At 39.8% G+C, this 20,895-nt stretch overlaps 1 long non-coding RNA gene across 1 annotated transcript in view; it reads left to right on the forward strand.

Moving 5' to 3' along the window:
* The first annotated feature begins 16,837 nt into the window (after positions 1-16,837).
* The window catches only part of LOC126305097 (uncharacterized), a 12,688-nt gene continuing 8,630 nt past the window's right edge, over positions 16,838-20,895 (forward strand). Inside the window, exon 1 of the long non-coding RNA XR_007553310.1 lies at positions 16,838-16,912. This is a non-coding gene — a long non-coding RNA (uncharacterized LOC126305097). The remainder of the gene's footprint in view (positions 16,913-20,895) is intronic.

Consider the following 20,895-nt stretch of genomic DNA (forward strand, 5'->3'; position numbering starts at 1 on the left):
TAATGTCCTGGCTCATGTCCAAGGCACCAAAGAAGGGTAAACTTCAATAATCGACAAGTAAAACTTGAATTGTACCGCTTCGTACTGGCTATTACATCAACTTAGAAGCTTCTTCTGTCTTCTACTATGGTGCTTTTAGAGTCTCCGCATACTGCAGCACGCAACATCGATTTGCAGACAATAAATGTAACCGTCTCAGAGAGAAGAGCGCCAATGTGGCGTCCTGGATTTAAGTAGATTCGGTAACAAATGACGAAAATTGTCGGATTTCTCAGGTTTTTACTGCATATGAACACTTTTCACATTCTCCCATGCAACGCAGCTGCTAGTCTTCCTTTCATGCAAAATCTTAAGGTCCTTGATCATGTCCAATGCACCAAAGAAGGGTAGAAAGTTAATAATCGATAACTAAAACTGGAATATTACTGCTTCTAACTGGCTATTACATAAACTTGGAAGCTTCTTCTGTGTTCTAATATGGTGCTTTTAGTGTCACCGCATATCGTGGTTCGCGACATATCCTTGGAGACGATAAATGTAACAGTTTCAGAGAGAGGAGCGGCCAATGTGACGATCTGGCTTAATGTCGATTCGATAACAAATGACGAAAAGGGTCGGATTTCTTAGGTGTTTGCTGCATATGAACACTTTTCACATTCTCCCGTGCAACGCGTCTACTAGACCTCCATTAATGCAAAATGTTAATGTCCTGGCTCATGTCCAAGGCACCAAAGAAGGGTAAAATGTCAATAATCGATAACTAAATCTTGAATTGTACTGCTCCTTACTGGCTATTACATAAACTTAGAAGCTTCTTCTGTGTTCTACTATTGTGCTTTTAGTGTCTCCGCATACCGCAGCACGCGACATAGCTTTGCACACGATAAATGTAACCGTTTCAGAGAGAAGAGCGGCCAATGTGACGATCTGGCTTTAAGTCGATTCGATAAGAAATGACGAAAACGGACGGATTTCTCAGGTTTTTACTACATATGAACACCTTTCACATTCTCCCGTGCAACGCGGCTGCTGGTCCTCTTTTCATGCAAAATCTTAAGGTCCTAGCTCATGTCGAAGGCACCAAAGAAGGGTACAAAGTCAATAATCGATAAATAAAACTTGAATTGTACTGCTTCTTACTAGCTATTACATCAACTTAGAAGCTTCTTCTGTGTTCTACTATGGTGCTTTTAGTGTCTCCGCAAACTGCAGGACGAGACATAGGTTTGCAGACGATAAATGTAACCGTTTTAGAGAGAAGAGCGGGCAATGTGAAGATCCGGCTTTAAGTCGATTCGATAACCAATGAGAAAAACGGAAGCATTTCTAAGGTTTTTACTACATATGAACACTTTTCACAAACTCCCGTTCAACGAGGCTGCTAGTCATCCTTTCTTGCAAAATCTTAAGGTCCTACCTCATGTCCAAGGCACCAAAGAAGGGTAAAATGTCAATAATCGATAACTAAAACTTGAATTGTACTGCTTCTTAGTGGCTATTACATCAACTTAGAAGCTTCTTCTACGTTCTACTATGGTGCTTTTAGTGTCTCCACTTACCGCAGCACGCGACATAGCTTTGCAGACGATAAATGTAACCGTCTTAGAGAGAAGAGCGGCCAATGTGACGATCGGGCTTTAATTCGATTCGATAACAAATGAAGAAAACGGACGGATTTCTCAGGTTTTTACTACATATGAACACTTTTCACATTCTCCCGTGCAACGCGGCGGCAAGTCCTCCTTTCATGCAAAATCTTAATGTACTAGCTAATGTGCAAGGCACCAAAGACGATTAAAAAGTCAATAATCGATAACTAAAACTTGAATTGTTCTGCTTCTTACTGGCAATTACATCAACTTAGAATCTTCTTCTGTGTTCTACTATGCTGCTATTAGTGACTCCACATACCGCATCGCGCGATATAGCTTTGAAGACGATAAATGTAACCGTCTCAGAGAGAAGAGCGCCCAATGTGACGATCGGGGCTTAATTCGATTCGATAACAAATGAAGAAAACGGACGGATTTCTCAGGTTTTTACTACATATGAACACTTTTCACATTCTCCCGTGCAATGCGGCGGCAAGTCCTCCTTTCATGCAAAATCTTAATGTCCTAGCTAATGTGCAAGGCACCAAAGAAGATTAAAAAGTTAATAATCGATAACTAAATCTTGAATTGTACTGCTCCTTACTGACTATTATATCAACTTAGAAACTTCTTCTGTATTTTAGTATGGTGCTTTTAGTGTCTCCACATACCGCATCACGCGACATAGCTTTGCAGACGATAAATGTAACCGTCTTAGAGAGAAGAGCGGCCAATGTGACGATCGGGCTTTAAGTCGATTCGATAACAAATGAAGAAAACGGACGGATTTCTCACGTTTTTACTACATATGAATACTTTTCACATTCTCCCGTGCAACGCGGCGGCAAGTCCTCCTTTCATGCAAAATCTTAATATCCTAGCTGATGTCCAAGGCACTAATGAAGCGTAAAAAGTCAATAATCGATAACTAAAACTTGAATTGTACTGCTTCTTACTGGCTATTACTTCAACTTAGAAGCTCCTTCTGTGTTCTACTATGGTGCCTTTAGTGTCTCCACAAACAGCAGCACGCAACATAGCTTTGCAGACGATAAATGTAACCGTCTCAGAGAGACGAGTGGCCAATGTGACGATCTGGCTTTAAGTCGAATCGATAATAAATGACGAAAACAGACGGATTTCTCAGGTTTTTACTACATATAAACACTTTTCACATTCTCCCGTGCAACGCGGCGGCAAGTCCTCCTTTCATGCGAAATCTTAATTTCCTAGCTCATGGCCAAGGCACCAAAGAAGATTAAAAAGTCAATAATCGATAACTAAAACTTGAATTTTACTGCTTCTTACTGACTATTATATCAGCTTAGAAACTTCTTCTGTGTTCTACTGTTGTGCTTTTAGTGTCTCCGCATACCGCTGCACGCGACATAGCTTTACAGTCGATAAATGTAGCCGTTTCAGAGAGCAGAGCGACCAATGTGACGATCTGGCTTTCAGACGATTGGATAACAAATGACGAAAACTGACTTATTTCTTAGGTTCTTACTACATATGAACACTTTTCACATTGTCCCATGCAACGCAGCTGCTAGTCTTCCTTCCATGCAAAATCTTAAGGTTCTAGCTCATGTCCAAGGCTTCAAAGAAGGGTAAAAAGTCAATAATTGATAACTAAAACTTGAATTGTACTGCTTCTTACTGCCTATTACATCAACTTAGAAGCTTCTTCTGTGTTCTACAATGGTGCTTTTAGTGTCTCCGCATAACGCAGCACGCGACATAGCTTTGGAGACGATAAATGTAACCATCTCAAAGAGAAGAGCGGCCAGTGTGACGACCTGGCTTTAAGTCGATTCGATATCAAATGACGAAAACGGACGGATTTCTCAGGTTTTTACTACATATGAACTCTTTTCACATTCTCCTGTGCAACGCGGCTAGGAGACTTCCTTTAATGCAAAATCTTAAGGTCCTGGCACAAGTCCAAGGCACCAAACAAGGGTAAAAAGCCAATAATCGACAACTAAAACTTGAATTGTTCTGTTTCTTACTCACTATTACATCAACTTAGAAGGTTCTTCTGTGTTCTCCTATGGTGCTTTTAGTGTCTCCCCATACCTCAGTACGCGACATAGCTTTGCACTCGATAAATGTAACCGTTTCAGAGAGAAGAGCGGCCAAAGTGACGATCTGGCATTAAGTCGAATCGACAACAAATGACTATAACGGACAGATTTCTCAGGTTTTTACTACATATAAACACGTTTCACATTTTCCCGTGCAAAGAGGCTGCTAGTCATCCTATCACGCAAAATCTTGAGGTCCTAGCTCAGGCCCAAGGCACCAAAGAAGGGTAAAAAGTCAATAATCGATAACTATAACTTGAATTGTACTGCTTCTTATTGGCTATTACATACACTTAGAAGCTTCTTCTGTGTTCTACTATGGTGCTTTTAGTGTCTCCGCATACCGCAGTACACGACGTAGCTTTACAGACGATAAATGGAACCGTTTCAGAGAGAACAGCGGCCAATGTGACGACCTGGCTTTAAGTCGATTCGATAACAAATGACGAATACGGACAGATTTCTCAGATTTTTACTACATATGAACACTTTTCACATTCTCCCATTAAACCGTGGCTGCCAGTCCTCCTTTCATGCAAAATCTTATGTTCCTAGCTCATGTCCAATGCACCAAAGAAGGGTAAAATGTCAATAATCGAAAAATAAAACTTTTATTGTACTGCTTCTTACTGGCTATTACATCAACTTAGAAGCTTCTTCTATGTTCTACTATGGTGCTTTTAGTGTCTCTGCATACCGCAGCACGCTACATAGCTTTGCAGGCGATAAATGCAACCGTTTCAGAGAGTAGAGCGGCCAAGGTGACGATCTGGCTTTAAGTCTATTCAATAACAAATGAAGAAAACGGACGGATTTCTCAGGTTTTTACTACATATGAACACTTTTCAATTCCTCCTGTGCAACGTGACTGATAGTCCTCCTTTGATGAAAAATCTTAAGGTCCTTGCTCATGTCCAAGGCACCAAAGAAGGGTAAAGAGTCAATAATCGATATCTAAAACTTAAATTGTACTACTTCTTACCGGCTATTACATCAACTTAGAAGCTTCTTCTGTGTTCTACTGTGGCGCTTTTGGTGTCTCCGCATACCACAGCAAGCTACATAGCTTTGCAGACGATAAAAGTAACCGTTTCAGAGAGAAGAGCGGCCAATGTGATGATCTGGCTTTAAGTCGATTCGATTACAAATGAAGAAAACGGATGGATTTCTCAGGTTTTTACTACATATGAACACATTTCACATTCTCCCGTGCAACGCGGCTGCTAGCACTCCTTTCATGCAAAACCTTAATTTCCTAGCTCACGTCCAAGGCACCAAATAAGGGTGAAAAGTCATTAATTGATAACTAAAATTTGAAATGTACTGCTTCTTACTGGCTATTACATTAACTTAGAAGCTTCTTCTGTGTATTACTATGGTGCTTTTAGTGTCTCGGCATTCCGCGGCACGCGACATAGCTTTGCAGACGATAAATGTAACCGTTTCAGAGAGAAGGGCGGCTAAGGTGTCAATCTGGCTTTAAGTCGATTCGATAACAAATGACAAAAACGAACGGCTTTCTCAGGTTTTTACTACATATGAACACTTTTCACATTCTCCTGTGCCACGAGGCTGCTAGTCATCCTTTCATGCAAAATCTTAAGTTCCTAGCTCATGACCAAGGCACCAAAAAAGGTAAAAAGTCAATAATCGATAACTAAAACATGAATTGTTCTGATTCTTACTGGCTATTACATCAACTTAGAAGTTTGTTCTGTGTTCTACTATGGTGCTTTTAGTGTCTCCGCCTAACTCTGCACGCAACATAGCTTTGCAGGCGATAAATGTAACCGAATCAGAGAGAAGAGAGGACAATGTGACGATCTGGCTTTAAGTCGATTTGATAAAAAATGACGAAAACGGACGGATTTCTCAGGTTTTTACTACATATGAACACTTTTCACATTCTCGCTTGCAACGCGGCTGCTACTCCTCCTTTCATGCAAAATCTTAAGATCGTAACTCATGTCCAAGGCACCAAAGAAGGGTAAAAAGTCAATAATTGATAACTTAGTAGACTTCCTATAATGCAAAATCTTAAGGTCCTGGCTAAAGTCCAAGCCTCCAAAGAAGGCTAAAAAGCCAATAATCGACAACTAAAACTTGAATTGTACTGTTTCTTACTCACTATTACATCAACTCAGAAGGTTCTTCTGTGTTCTCCTATGGTGCTTTTAGTGTCTCCGCATACCGCAGTACGCGACATAGCTTTGCAGACGATAAATGTAACCGTCCCAGAGAGAAGAGCGGCCAATGTGACGATCTGGCTTTAAGTCGATTCGATAACAAATGACGAAAACGGACGGATATCTCTGTTTTTTACTACATATGAACTCTTTTCACATTCTCCCGTGCAAAGTGGTTGCTGGTCCTCTTTTCTTGCTAAATCTTAAGATCCTAGCTCATGTCCAAGGCACCAAAGAAGGGTACAAAGTCAATAATCGATAACTAAAACTTGAATCGTACTGCTTCTTACTTGCTATTACATCATCTTAGAAGCTTCTTCTGTGTTCTACTATTTTGCTTTTAGTTTCTCCGCATACCGCAGTACACGACATAGCTTTGCAGACGATAAATGTAACCGTTTCAGAGAGAACAGCGGCCAATGTGACTATGTGGCTTTAAGTCGATTCGATAACAGATGACGAATACGGACAGATTTCTCAGATTTTTACTATATATGAACACTTTTCACATTCTCCCGTGCAACGCGGCTGCTAATCCTACTTTCATGCAAAATCCTAAGTTCCTAGCTCATGTCCAAGGCACCAAAGAAGGGTAAAGAGTCAATAATCGATATCTAAAACTTAAATTGTACTACTTCTTACCGGCTTTTACATCAACTTAGAAGCTTCTTCTGTGTTCTATTATGGTGCTTTTAGGTTGTCCGCATACTGCAGCACGCGACATAGCTTAGCAGACAAAAAATGTAACGGTTTCAGAGAGAAGAGCGGCCAAGGTGTCAATCTGTCTTTAAGTCGATTCGATAACAAATGACCAAAACGAACGGCCTTCTCAGGTTTTTACTACATATGAACACTTTTCACATTCTCCTGTGCCATAGGCTGCTAGTCATCCTTTCATGCAAAATCTTAAGGTCCTAGCTCATGACCAAGGCACCAAAGAAGGGTAATAAATCAATAATCGATAACTAAAACATGAATTATTCTGATTCTTACTGGCTATTACATCAACTTAGAAATTTGTTCTGTGTTCTACTATGGTGCTTTTAGTGTCTCCGCCTACCGCAGCACGCAACATAGCTTTGCAGGCGATAAATGTAACCGAATCAGAGAGAAGAGAGGACAATGTGACGATCTGGCTTTAAGTCGATTCGATAAAAAATGACGAAAACGGATGGATTTCTCAGGTTTTTACTACATATGAACACATTTCACAATTTTCCGTGCAACGCGGCTGCTACCACTCCTTTCATGCAAAACCTTAATTTCCTAGCTCATGTCCAAGGCACCAAAGAAGTGTGAAAAGTCAATAATCGATACTTAAAGCTTGAAATGTACTTCTTCTTACTGTCTATTACATTCACTTAGAAGCTTCTTCTGTGTATTACTATGGTGCTTTTAGTGTCTCGGCATTCCGCGGCACGCGACATAGCTTTGAAGACGATAAATGTAACCGTTTCAGAGAGAAGAGCGGCCAATGTCACGATGTGGCTTTAAGTCGATTCGAAAACAAGTGACGAAAACGGACGAATTTCTCAGGTTTTTACTACATATCAACTCATTTCACATTCCCCCGTGCAACGCGGCTGCTAGCCCTCTTTTCATGCAAAATCTTAAGTTCCCAACTCATGTAGAAGGCACCAAAGAAGGGTAAAAGGTCAATAATCAATAACTAAAACTTGAATTGTACTGCTTCTTACTGGCTATTACATTAACTTAGAAGCTTCTTCTATGTTCTACTATGGTGCTTTTAGTGTATCCGCATACCGCAGCACGCTACATAGCTTTGCAGGCGATAAATGTAACCGTTTCAGAGAGAAGAGCGGCCAAAGTGACGATCTGGCTAAGTCGATTCGATAACAAATGAAGAAAATGGACGGATAGCTCAGGTTTTTACTACATATGAACACTTTTCTCATTCTCCCTTGCAACGCGGCTGCTAGTTCTCAATTCATGCAACATCTTAAGGTCCTTGCTCATGTCCAAGGCACCAAAGAAGGGTAAAGAGTCAATAATCGATAACTAGAACTTGAATTGTACTACTTCTTTCTGGCTATTACATCATCTTAGAAACTTCTTCTGTGTTCTACTATGGTGCTTTTAGTGTCTCCACCTACCGCATCGCCCCCTATAGCTTTGCAGACGATAAATGTAACCGTCTCAGAGAGAAGAGCGGCCAATGTGACGATCTGGCTTTAAGTCGATTCGATAACAAATGACGAAAAAGGACAGATTTCTCAGGTTTTTACTACATATGAACACTTTTCACATTCTCCCGTGCAACGCGGCTGCTAGTCCTCCTTTCATCCAAAATCCTAAGTTCCTAGATCATGTCCAAGGCACCAAAGAAGGGTAAAAAGTCAATAATCGATAACTAAAACTTGAATTGTACTGCTTGTTACTGGCTATTACATAAACTTAGAAACTTCTTCTGTGTATTACTATGGTACATTTAGTGTCTCCGCATACCGCAGCACGCGACATAGCTTTGCAGACGATAAGTGTAACCGTTTCAGAGAGAAGAGCGGCCAATGTGACGATCTGGCATTAAGTCGAATCGATAACAAATGACAAAAACGGACAGATTTCACAGGTTTTTACTACATATGAACACTTTTTACATTCTCCCGTGCAAAGAGGCCGCTAGTCATCCTTTCATGCATAATCTTAAGGTCCTAGCTCATGTCCAAGGCACCAAAGAAGGGTAAAAAGTCAATAATCGATTACTAAAACTTGAATTGTACTGCTTCTTACTGGCTATAACATCAACTTAGAAACTTCTTCTGTGTTCTACTGTGGTGCTTTTAGTGTCTCCGCATACCGCAGCAAGCTACATAGCTTTGCAGACGATAAATGTAACCATTTCAGAGAGAAGAGCGGCCAATGTGACGATCTGACTTTAAGTCGATTCGAAAACTAGTGACGAAAACGGACGTATTTCTCTGGTTTTTACTACATATCAACACATTTCACATTCTCCCGTGCAACGCGGCTGCTAGCCCTCCTTTCATGCCAAATCTTAAGGTTTTAGCTCATGTCTAAGGCACCAAAGAAGGGTAAAAAGTCAATATTCGACAACTAAAACTTGATTTGTACTGCTTCTTATTGGCTATTACATGAACTTAGAAGCATCTTCTGTGTTCTACTATGGTGCTTTTAGTGTCTCCGCATAGCGCAGCACGCGACATATTCTTGCAGGCGATAAATGTAACCGTTTCATACGGAAGAGCGGCCAATGTGACGATCTGGCTTTAAGTCGATTCGATAACAATTGACGAAAACGGACGGATTTCTCATGTTTTTACCACAGATGAACACTTTTCACATTCTCCCGTGCAATGCAGCTGCTAGTCCTTCTTTCATGCAAAATCTTAAGGTCGTCCCCCATGCCTAAGGCACCAGGGCTGTCTAATAAGTCAATAATCTATAACTAAAACTTGAATAGTACTGCTTCTTACTGGCCGATTACATCAACCTAGAAGCTTCTTCTGTGTTGCTTGTAGTGTCCTTACGTTCCGCAGCACACGACATAGGTTAGCACTCTTAAAAAATGGCCTTTTTTCACTCTTCCGTCCACCGAGCCTCCTCCATACCAATTTCAACAGAAAAGTTGAACGAGGAGATTAATTTACTTAATACCATAGCAGTCAATAATGAATACACGCCTAACATAGTGGACGATATCCTAAGAAAGAAAGCTGCAACAACTACCACGCTCAACACCTCGTGCACTGAAATTAACCCAAAAACACGTTTTTCTATTTCTTTCATAGGACCCACTCCCCATCATTCAGCGCATGCTTCGTAACAAATACCACTGCAATGTTGCCTTCTCTACTAATAATTATCCAAAGAGATAATACATTCGTAATTTGAGATCCTTACGCTCCCCTACAGAAAGTTCTGTCGTCTATAAAATCATCTGCGATATCTGTTCCTCCTATTGTATTGGGCAACCCCTACATCCTTTCACCATCAGATATAAAGAACGGCACCAAGCCCCTAAATTCATCCTTTGCGAACATCTCTTAATTACTTGACACGTGCCTAAAGCCATAGGCGATAGCAATATTCTGCATACGGAAAAGGAGGGCCGTAGGTTAGATGTCTTATAGGAATTGGAGATTTTCAAACATCTCAATCGTTATGATGGCCTCATTCTCGACGAACAGCTGCAGCTGCGAAATAAAAACTTTTTTGACTGTTTAAAGCGATTGCTTGATCTTTGAGTCAGACTTCCTCATGCAGTTTAGCGAAATGTTGTTTTCCTGTCACATCTTTGCTGTTTTCTTGTATGTCATAACTAACGTTTTTACGTTAAAAAATGTATATTTAAAGTAGATAAATATATAACTATATCCTGTTATTATTAATTTTTACGTTATGCCTGAATCAGCTGCATCACAGTTTCATGTGTCTAATTTTGAATGTACAGTAGCCTAGTTGTTTCTGCGCCTACTAGATGGCGCTCGTAGCAACACCATGTTTACTTGCCCACACTTTCTATAGTGGGTACCTCAGTCTTCTTGCAACCGTTGTTCGCAGTACGAGCATCCGTTAGCGGCTCGCCATCTCACAAGTGTTTATGACGTCGCCTTTCCGGCTTAGATCTTTTTTATTATGTGAGATGTAAGTACTGCATCAATTCGATTCAGTGCAAACTTTAATCTTATTAGTGTACAGTACACCTAATGTTTTAGTACAGTTAATCTAATTCTGCTGGCGACGCTCATAGTAGCGTCGAAACCAGGTCAATTTTGACTTAATATTTGTGACCGAGGGTTTATTTGTGAAAATATAATTCTGACACGGTCACTGAACCTTAACAGCTGTGTTCAAAGTTTTATATTTCTTACCTGCACAGGTCTCCAACGCTGCTTCTAAATACGACGAATTAAAAAAATAAAATTTTAAATATTAGCATGGCTATTTTAACAAGCAGTGTGAAAAAATGGGGCTTGTCCCGACTTATACAAAAGCCTACATCAATTTTTCTGTATGTATGAAAAATCCAGTCCTTTAGACCTATCATTAAGAATATTTCTAATAGGCTGAAAGAGCTTAACGCTGAAGACCGTCTTAAAGAAGCATACCATTTGTACTTAAATGTTAAAAACACTTATCGTGTTAACTATAAATTTAATATTGACATGTGGACTCAAATTGACGAACATCTAGAGATTTGTAATATAGGTATAATGCAGAAACACGGGATGAAGTTCAGCAGTCTTTCTTGTCTGCTTTCTAATGAAAATTCCTTCAGAATACATTTCAAAAAAGCAGTAACGTCTTTCATGTACGAATTGTAAATAAAACCAACATCGTCTCTACTGAGAATGAAAAAGTCCTGTTAGGAAGAGGACTAAAATACAATGTCTGACCTAACCTGTCAGACAGAAATATGAGAAAATATGCTTGTTGATTTAAAAATCGGTGTCGATTATAATAAGATAGATAATGCTTCTCAAGCCACAATTGTGAATGATGTAACCCGCATGCTAGAGAAAAATGCAACTACTTTGTCTAATGCTATGCATCAAGACAGAATTTTAGTAACTTCCGTTAATAATAAACTTAAAACAGCAAATGCTTTAATAACTAAATCCGATAAAGGTTGTCTATTCATTGCTTATATTTCTGAATATATTTCTAAAGCTGAAACTTTCTTCATTGAGAACAACATATCGGAGCTGCATGATGATCCGACTCTTACATTACAGAAAGAAGTAAGGTCAGCCATTAACAATGCAAAATTCTTATAAAACCTTTCAAATAGAATCTACTCATCAATATGAACCCTCAGCACCCTAAGCTTCGGTCACAATTCAAAATTCATAAACCTAATCATTCAATATGTCCAATCTCCACTAATATGAATGGCGCATATCACGATTTGGCCCGGTTTCTTCACGAAACTTTGAAAAATCCTTCGTTTTCGAAAATAATTATTCCGTTCCTAACAATCACGTTTTGGTCCAAAATATTAAAAACTTAGTATGCAGTTCAGACATCAAGCTTTTTCCTTAGATATTAAAAATCTTTATACCAAAGACCCGGTACGTAAGACGCTCATCATTGTGGAAGAAAACTAAATTCAAATTACAAAAGATCTATCAGATAAACAGGTTACTGATTTTATGGATCTCATTAATGTCAAGTACAACTACATTGAATTCAACAGACAACTGTGCCAGCGGTCTGATGGGTTCGCTATGGGCAACCCTTTAGCCCGCATCCTCGCCGACATCTTTGCCAATTCCTTGGAAACGAAGCTGTTTAACCGTGTCTCAGCAGCATAGAGGGTAAAAATCGTAGAGGGAGACCAAGAGATCAATACACTAAGCAGATTGAGCAGGATGTAGGTTGCAGTAGGTACTAGGAGATGAAGCAGCTTGCACAGGATAGAGTAGCATGGAGAGCTGCATCAAATCACTCAGGACTGAAGTCTCTTCACTAGGTATCCTTTCTTAAACAAGATGTTGTTGTCTTCAGTCCTAAGACTGGTTTGATGAAGCTCTCCATGCCACTCTATCCTGTGCAAGCCTCTTCATCTCCCAGTACCTACTGCAACCTACATCCTTCTGAATCTGCTTAGTGTATTCATCTCTCGGTCTCCCTCCACTATTTTATCCCTCCACCCTGCCTCCAATGCTAAATTGGTGATCCCTTGATGCCTCAGAACATGTCCTACCAACCGATCCATTCTTCTCGTCAAGTTGTGCCACAAACTTCTCTTCTCTCCAATCCTATTCAATACCTCCTCGTTAGTTATGTGATCTACCAATCTAATCTTCAGCATTTTTCTGTAGCACCACATTTCGAAAGCTTCTATTCTCTTCTTGTCCATACTACTTACTGTTCATGTTTCACTTCCATACATGGCTACACTCCATACAAATACTTTCAGAAATGACTTCCTGACACTTAAATTTATACTCGATGTTAACAAATTTCTCTTCTTCAGAAATGCTTTCATTGCCATTGCCAGTCTACATTTTATATCCTCTCTACTTCGATCATCGTCAGTTAGTTTGCTCCCCAAATTAACCAAACTCCTTTACTACTTTAAGTGTCTCATTTCCTAATCTAATTCCCTCGGCATCACCCGACTTAATTTGACTACATTCCATTATCCTCGTTTTGCTTTTGTTGTTCATCTTATACCTCCTTTCAAGACACTGTCCATTCCATTCAACTGCTCTTCCATGTCCTTTGCTGTCTCTGAGAGGATTACAATGTCATCGGTGAACCTCAAACTTTTTATTTCTTCTCTCTGGATTTTAATACCTACTTCGATTTTTTCTTTTATTTCCTTTACTGCTTGCTCAATATAAAGATTGAATAACATCGGGGACAGGCTACAATCCTATCTCTCTCTCTTCCCAACCGCTGCTTCCCTTTCATATCCCTCGACTCTTATAACTGCCATCTGGTTTCTGTAGAAATTGTAAATAGCCTTTCGCTCCTTGTATTTTACCTCAGCCACCTTTAGAATTTGAAAGAGATTATTCCCATCTACATTGTCAAAAGCTTTCTCTAAATCTACAAATGCTAGAAACTTAGGTTTGCCTTTAGTTAATCTTTCTTATAAGATAAGTTGTAAGGTCAGTATTGCCTCACTTGTTTCAGTACTTCTATGGAATCCAAACTGATCTTCCCTGAGGTCTGCTTCTACTAGTTTTTCCATTCGTCTGTAAAGAATTCGTGTTAATATTTTGCAGCTGTGGCTTATTAGACTGATAGTTCAGTAATTTTCACATCTGTCAGCACCTGCTTTCTTTGGGATTGGAATTATGATGTTCTTCTTGAAGTCTGAGGGTATTTCGCCTGTTTCATACATCTTGCTCACCAGATGGTAGTTTTGTCAGGACTGGCTCTCCCAAGGCCGTTAGTAGTTCCAATGGAATGTTGTCTACTCCGGGGGATTTGTTTCGACTCAGGTCTTTCAATGCTCTGTCAAACTCTTCACGCAGTATCGCATCTCCCATCTCATCCACATCCTCCTCCATTTCCATAATATTGTCCTCAAGTACATCGCCCTTGTATAGACCCCTCTATATACTCATTCCAACTTTCTGCTTTCCCTTCTTTGCTTAGAACTGGGTTTCCATCTGAGCTCATGATGTTCATACAAGTGGTTCTCTTATCTCCAAAGGTCTCTTTAATTTTCCTGTAGGCAGTATCTATGTTACCACTAGTGAGATAAGCCTCTACATCCTTACATTTGTCCTCCAGCCATCCATGCTTAGCCATTTTGCAGTTCCTGTCGATCTCATTTTTGCCTGCTTCATTTATTGCATTTTTATATTTTCTCCTTTCATCAATTAAATCTATTATTTCTTCTGTTACCTAAGGATTTCTACTAGTCCTCGTCCTTATACCTACTTGATCCTCCGCTGCCTTCACTACTTCATCTCTCAAAGCTACCTGTTTTTCTTCTACTGTATTTCTTTCACACATTCCTGTCAGTTGTTCCCTTATGCTCTCCCTGAAACTATGTACAACATCTTGTTCTTTGTTTATCCAGGTCCCATCTCCTTAAATTCCCACCTTTTTGCAGTTTCTTCAGTTTTGACCTACAGGTCATAACCAATAGATTGTGGTCAGTCTACATCTGACCCTGGAAGTGTCTTACAATTTAAAACCTGGTTCCTAAATCTGTCTTACCACTATATAATCTGATACCTTTTAGTATCTCCAGGGTTCTTCCATGTATACAACCTTCTTTCATGATTCTTAAACCAAGTGTTAGCTATGATTAAGTTGTGCTCTGTGCAAAATTCTACCACGCGGCTTCCTCTTTCATTTCTCTCCCCCCAATCCATATTCACCTACGTTCCCTTCTCTCCCTTTTCCTACTACCGAATTCCAGTCACCCATGACTATTAAATTTTCGTCACCCTTCACTATCTGAATAATGTCTTTTATTTCATCATACATTTCTTCAATGTCTTCATCTGCAGAGCTAGTTGGCATATAAACTTGTACTACTGTAATAGGTCTTGGCTTCATATCTATCTTGGCCACAATAATCCGTTCACTATGCTGTTTGTAGTACCTTACCCGCATTCCTATTTTCCTATTCATTATTAAACCTACTCCTGCATTACCCCTATTTGATTTTGTTTATAACCCTGTAGTCACCTGACCAGAAGCCTTGTTCCTCCTGACACAGAACTTCACCAATTCCCACTATATCTAACTTTAACCTATCCATTCCCCTTTTTAAATTTTCTAACCTACCCGCCCGATGGAGTGATCTGACATTCCACGCTCCAATCCGTAGAACGCCTGTTTTCTTTCTCCTGATAACGACATCCTCTTGAGTAGTCCCCGCCTGGAGATCCGAATGGGGGACTATTTTACCTCCGCAATATTTTACCAACGAGGACGCCATCATCATTTAATAATACACTAAAGCTGCATGCCCTCGGGAAAAATTATGGCCATAGTTTCCCCTTGCTTTCAGTCGTTCACAGTACCAGCACAGCAAGGCTGTTTTGGTTATTGTTACAAGGCCAGGTCAGTCCATCATCCAGACTGTTGCACTTGCAACTATTGAAAAGGCTGCTGCCCCTCTTCAGGAACCACACGTTTGTCTGGCCTCTCAACAGATACCCCTCAGTTGTGGTTGCACCTACGGTACGGCTATCTGTATCGCTGAAGCACGCAAGCCTCCCCTCCAACGGCAAGGTCCATGGTTCATGGGGGGAGGTTACACAAGATACGTTGATGATATTCTAGTCACATATAACAGACCCGCCGATAGAAATGATCATATATTTACTACCTCATATATTTACTACCTCCATGAAAAAATTTCTTTCACTATTGAACTCGAAAGCGATAACCACCAATTAAGTTATTTAGACTTGACTCTTACAATAGAAGACAGTATCACTTTCAATATTTTTCGAAAATATTCTTCCTCTTTTCATCCAGTCTCAAAAAATGGCCTTTTTTTCACTCTCCCGTCCACCGAGCCACCTCCATACCATCTTCAACAGAAAAGTTTAATGAGTAGATTAATTTACTTAATACCATAGCTGTCAATAATGAATACACGCCTAACATAGTGGACGACATCCTAAAAAAGAAAACTGTAAGAACTACCACGCTCAACACCTCATGCACTGAAACTAACCCAAAATCACGTTTTTCTATTTCTTTCATAGGACCCACTCCCAATCATTCAGCGCATGCTTCGCAACAAATACAACTGAAATGTTGCCTTCTCTGCTAATAATAATCCAAAGAGATACTTCATTCATAATTTGAGATCCATTCGCTCCCCTACAGAAGGTTCTGGCCTTTATAAGATCTGCGATACCTGCTCCTCCTATTGTATAGGGCAACCCCTGCGTCCTTTCACCATCAGATATAAAGAACATCTTTTGAGAAAGAACGGCACCAAGCCCCTAAATTCATCCTTTGCCGATCATCTCTTAATTACTTGACACGTGCCTATAGCCATAGGCGATAACAATATTCTGCATACGTAAAAGGAGGGCCGTAGGTTAGATGTCTTAAAGGAATTGGAGATTTTCAAACATCTCACTCGTTATGATGGCTTCATTCTCAACGAACAGCTGCAGCAGCGAAATAAAAACTTTTTTGACTGTTTAAAGCCGTTGGTTTATCGTTGAGTCAGACTTCCTCATGCAGTTTACCGAAATGTTGTTTTCCTGTCACATCTTTGCTGTTTTCTTGTATGTCATAACTAACGTTTTTACGTTAAAAAATGTATATCTATTTAAAGTAGATAAATATGTAACTACATCCTGTTATTATTAATTCTTACTTTATGCCTGAATCAGCTGCATCACAATTTCATGTGTCTAATTTTGAATGTACAGTAGCCTAGTTGTTTCTGCGCCTACTAGATGGCGCTCGTAGCAACACCACGTGTTCTTGCCCACACTTTCTAAAGTGGGCACCTCAGTATCGTTGCATCCGTTGTTCACAGTACGAGCCGCCCTTAGCGGCTCGCCATCTAACAAGTGTTCATGATGTCGGCTTTCAGGCTTAAATCTTTTTTAATGTGTTACTTGTAAGTACTGCATCGTTTAGAGTCAGTACAAACTTTAATTTGAGTAATGTACTATATACCTAATGTTTTAGTACAGTTAGTCTAATTCCGAAGACGACGCTCATGACTTAATATTTGTGACAGAGCTTATTTGTTACAATATACAAAATAAATTTACACGTTTGAGAGAGAAATGCGACCAATGTGACGCTCTGGCATTACATCTATTAGATAGCAAATGACGAAAACAGGAGGATTTCTTAGGTTTTTACTACATATTAACACTTCTCACATTTTCTTTCGCAACATGGCTGCCAGACCACGGACATGAGCGAGGACGTTAAGAGTTGCATGAACGAAGGCACTAAACCCGGCCAATTATTGAATAATCGATAACAGAAACTTGAATTGTGCTACTTCCTACTGGCCGATTGCATCAACTTAGTAGCTTCTACTGTGTTCTACTGTGTTGCTTGTAGTGTCTCCGCATTCCGCAGCACGCGACAGAAGTTAGCAGGCGATAAATGTACACGTTTGGGAGAGAAAAGCGACCAATGCGACGATCAGGCAGTACGTCCTTAAGACAGCAAATACCGAAAACGGGAGGTTTCCTCAGGTTTCTCTTAAATATTTGATTTGGTGGAGTAATATCAAAGAGAGAAACACAACTCAATGAGTAACTTGCCCAAATATATGCAGTGAAACACATAATGCGCCTTACGAAGCATGAGTGAATACCAAACATTACATGGCAAACAGGAAGTGATACCGTAACAACCATTTGGGCCAACCAATTCAGCAGGATATTCACTGCAGATCAATCACCCGCCATCTAGAGCAAACAGTCCCTGCAATATGTTGTTGTAGCTGAACAAGTACTCATGGAACCTGTGAAAATTACTTGTGTAGTTAATTATTTCAAAGTAAATTAAGACTGTCATCCAAAACTCAACAAACATATATAAAATCAAAGAGAAATCCAAACCATTATTTTCCGACAAAAAATAAAAATCAAATTCTTATACCCACGTCTTTTGTAACCCCCCCCCCCCCCCCCCCCAAAGAACACTTGGTGCAGATGCACTCTTATCTGAACTCTTGTGGGAATCAACGTGAAGCAGCAAGTAATGAGGGACCCATCTGTAGTGTGTGACAAGTCAGGAATTAGGGTTGGATGTGAAGTGTGCTCAGACAGCTGAAGCATTTAAGGTGATTACTCGGGAAGTGGGAAAACCAGGCTGAGTCTGTCTGGCACAGAATGTCACTTTCTGCCATTGAATTTGTCAGTTCCAGATTAGAATTTAAATTTAGTCAAGAACCCATGTTATTTACACATTTGCTGAGGTAAGTGTGACAGGACCTTTATTTTTCTTTATATACATAAAGGGATAGGGTCAGCAGCAGTCTGGGCCTGTTTAGTGATGATACTATGGTTTACAGGAAGGTGTTGCCATTAGGTGACTGTAGGATGATATGACTAGAACAGAATTTTTGGCTAATGTGATGAATGTCAGCTAGCTCTAGTTGTGAAAAATCAGTTAATGCGCATTAGCAATAACGAATCCATAAAGTTTGAATACAGCACTATTAGTATCCTGCTTGACACAATCAGGTCATGTAAATGTCTAAGGGAACACTGCTAAGTGTCTTGAAATGGGATAACCGTGTAAGGCAAGTAGTCGACTTTTGTTTGTTGGAATAATTTTAGGAAAATGTTGTTCATTTGTGACCCATTCTTTGGTACTGATAGTGTTTGGAATCCCCACCAGGTAGGATTAAAGCAAGACATCGAGGCAATTCACACTCTGGCTTCTAGGTTTGTTATTGGTAGTTTCAAATACACATGCAAGTATTACAGATGTGCTTTGGAAATTCAAATGGGAATCGATGAATGGAAGATGACATTGTTTCTGGAGAACACTATTGAGACAATTTCGAGAACCAGCGTTTGAAGCTGATTGCAGGATGATTCTGCTGTATGGATAGCTAGACTACCTTCTATTAATAGTAAGAGGAAAAATCATTGTCCTGTGTATGAAATAAATTTAAATATACATACATACTCCCCCCTGCAGGTCCGGGGGTTAGAATAGGCCCGAGGTATTCCTGCCTGTCGTAAGAGGCGACTAAAAGGAGTCCCTCCCCCTCAAGGGGGTAGTTAGCGCCTGTGTACGGAGACGGACGGTTTCACGACCTATATTTGCGTTCATTTTGGTTTTTCACTTCTGGTTTTTTCCTTCCTTTGGTTGGTTCATGTTCACAAACATGTGTAAAAGATGCAGTTACACTGTGTACTAATAAACTGGAGATGTGATTCTAGGGTTGGTCAACACTGAAGATTTTTTCTGATGTAGCTTGGAAAGAAAACTTCAAACCATAATTTAGACCCTCTCGTTTAAGGCAATCTGCATATCCACATTGCTCATTTGCATCTTCACTATTTAATGAGTTGCCACTCCCATATACAATAAAACCTTACCTGTTTCAAGGAGCCATTATTAATATTATAACATGGCAGTGCAATGCTTATTTTAGTGCCATATCAGAGTAATAATTGCACATGACTGTTCTATGAGCATTGATTGTTGTACATCGGCACATGATGCAATCGGTTAACAGATCATAATTTCTGGGGTTTCATGTTAACAGCACTCACACACAAAATAAGTTCAAAACACAATTTTGACACAGTACAGAAACACATTTAAAGAGAGCAAGTGGAACATTCTAGGGATCAGCAGTTATCTGCATTTCCTATTCAGCCATGACTGTGACACAAATTTACTATATTAAAGGAAAAACCCCTGCTAAAGTTTTTGTACAGACTGTTGGCTAAATATTTTCCTTAGATGCACCTAAACAAATGCTCCATATACCATTACACAAATATTACTGCAATTTCAGAGCAGTGTGTCTAATTCTAGCCAAGATCCCTAGTCACATTTCTTTTCTTCAAATGTTTGTTCTGAATGTAAAAGTGTTTGACTAAAATAATCTTCACTTGCCCCCTTCCAACCCAATCCAGCCCTTGTGGAAGTCTTCAAAAATATGTATAAAGTTTACAATGTTGTTTTCCATTGCCCTTCTTCACGCACTAATACATACTCGTACGTGCAAGAAAATAAGAAGAAAAATACACTGAACATTTCAACAACAAAAATGTTTAAAGAACAGCAGTTCGATTGTTACCGCAGAATTAAAACTTACTTGCACAGCCAGTGTATTTCATGCTAAGATTTAGTGGTTGTGCTATGTACAATATTTAAAGAAAAGTTTTTATATACTCAACAAAAAAATGTTACTGCACTGGAATTATGAGGGGCATATAATAAGTAATGCAACAATTTTTCCTGGAAGCAAGTTTCTTATTTAAGATGCCAATAACCACATTGTTTCCCATCCTCTTGGTTGTAAAAACATGTTTCTCTCTAAAACGATGTTTCTCAAAATAATCTATGTGCAATGCAATGGGCTTGTACCAGTTGACTGGGAGCGCCTGTATGCCTGCATGTACCACTCTGCTGGTTGACATGATAGTGTATATCCCGCTGCACCAATAACTTCACCATCTTACACATACTTCCTGCAGAGTGCAAGCCGCATTGAGCCAAACAGATGGAAATCGGAATGTGTGAGATTGTCAGTAGCCTCTATAAGGAACAAGAGTCCAATGCAGTATCGTGAGCAGTTCCATTTGGATATAGGCTTGTTTTGAGTTCTTGGATTGTCATGGAAAAGGAGAATTTTGTTTGCATTTTGTGGTGACGAACGCCCTGAAGTCATTTCTTCAATTTCCTGAGTGTAGTACAATAAATGTCAGTTAATTATTGCACTGCAAGAGAGGACATGAAACAGAATAACCCTTTCTGAATCCCAGAAGATTGTCGCCGTGACTTCAATGGCCGGGTGTGCGGCTTTGATCTTCTTCCTCAGAGAAGTGGTGTGGGACAACTCTGTGGCTTGCAGTTTTGTTTCCGGTTCAGAGTGACGAACCCATGTTTCAT

Source organism: Schistocerca gregaria, unplaced genomic scaffold (genome assembly GCF_023897955.1).
Source record: "Schistocerca gregaria isolate iqSchGreg1 unplaced genomic scaffold, iqSchGreg1.2 ptg000247l, whole genome shotgun sequence".
Taxonomy (NCBI): Eukaryota; Metazoa; Arthropoda; class Insecta; order Orthoptera; family Acrididae; genus Schistocerca; species Schistocerca gregaria.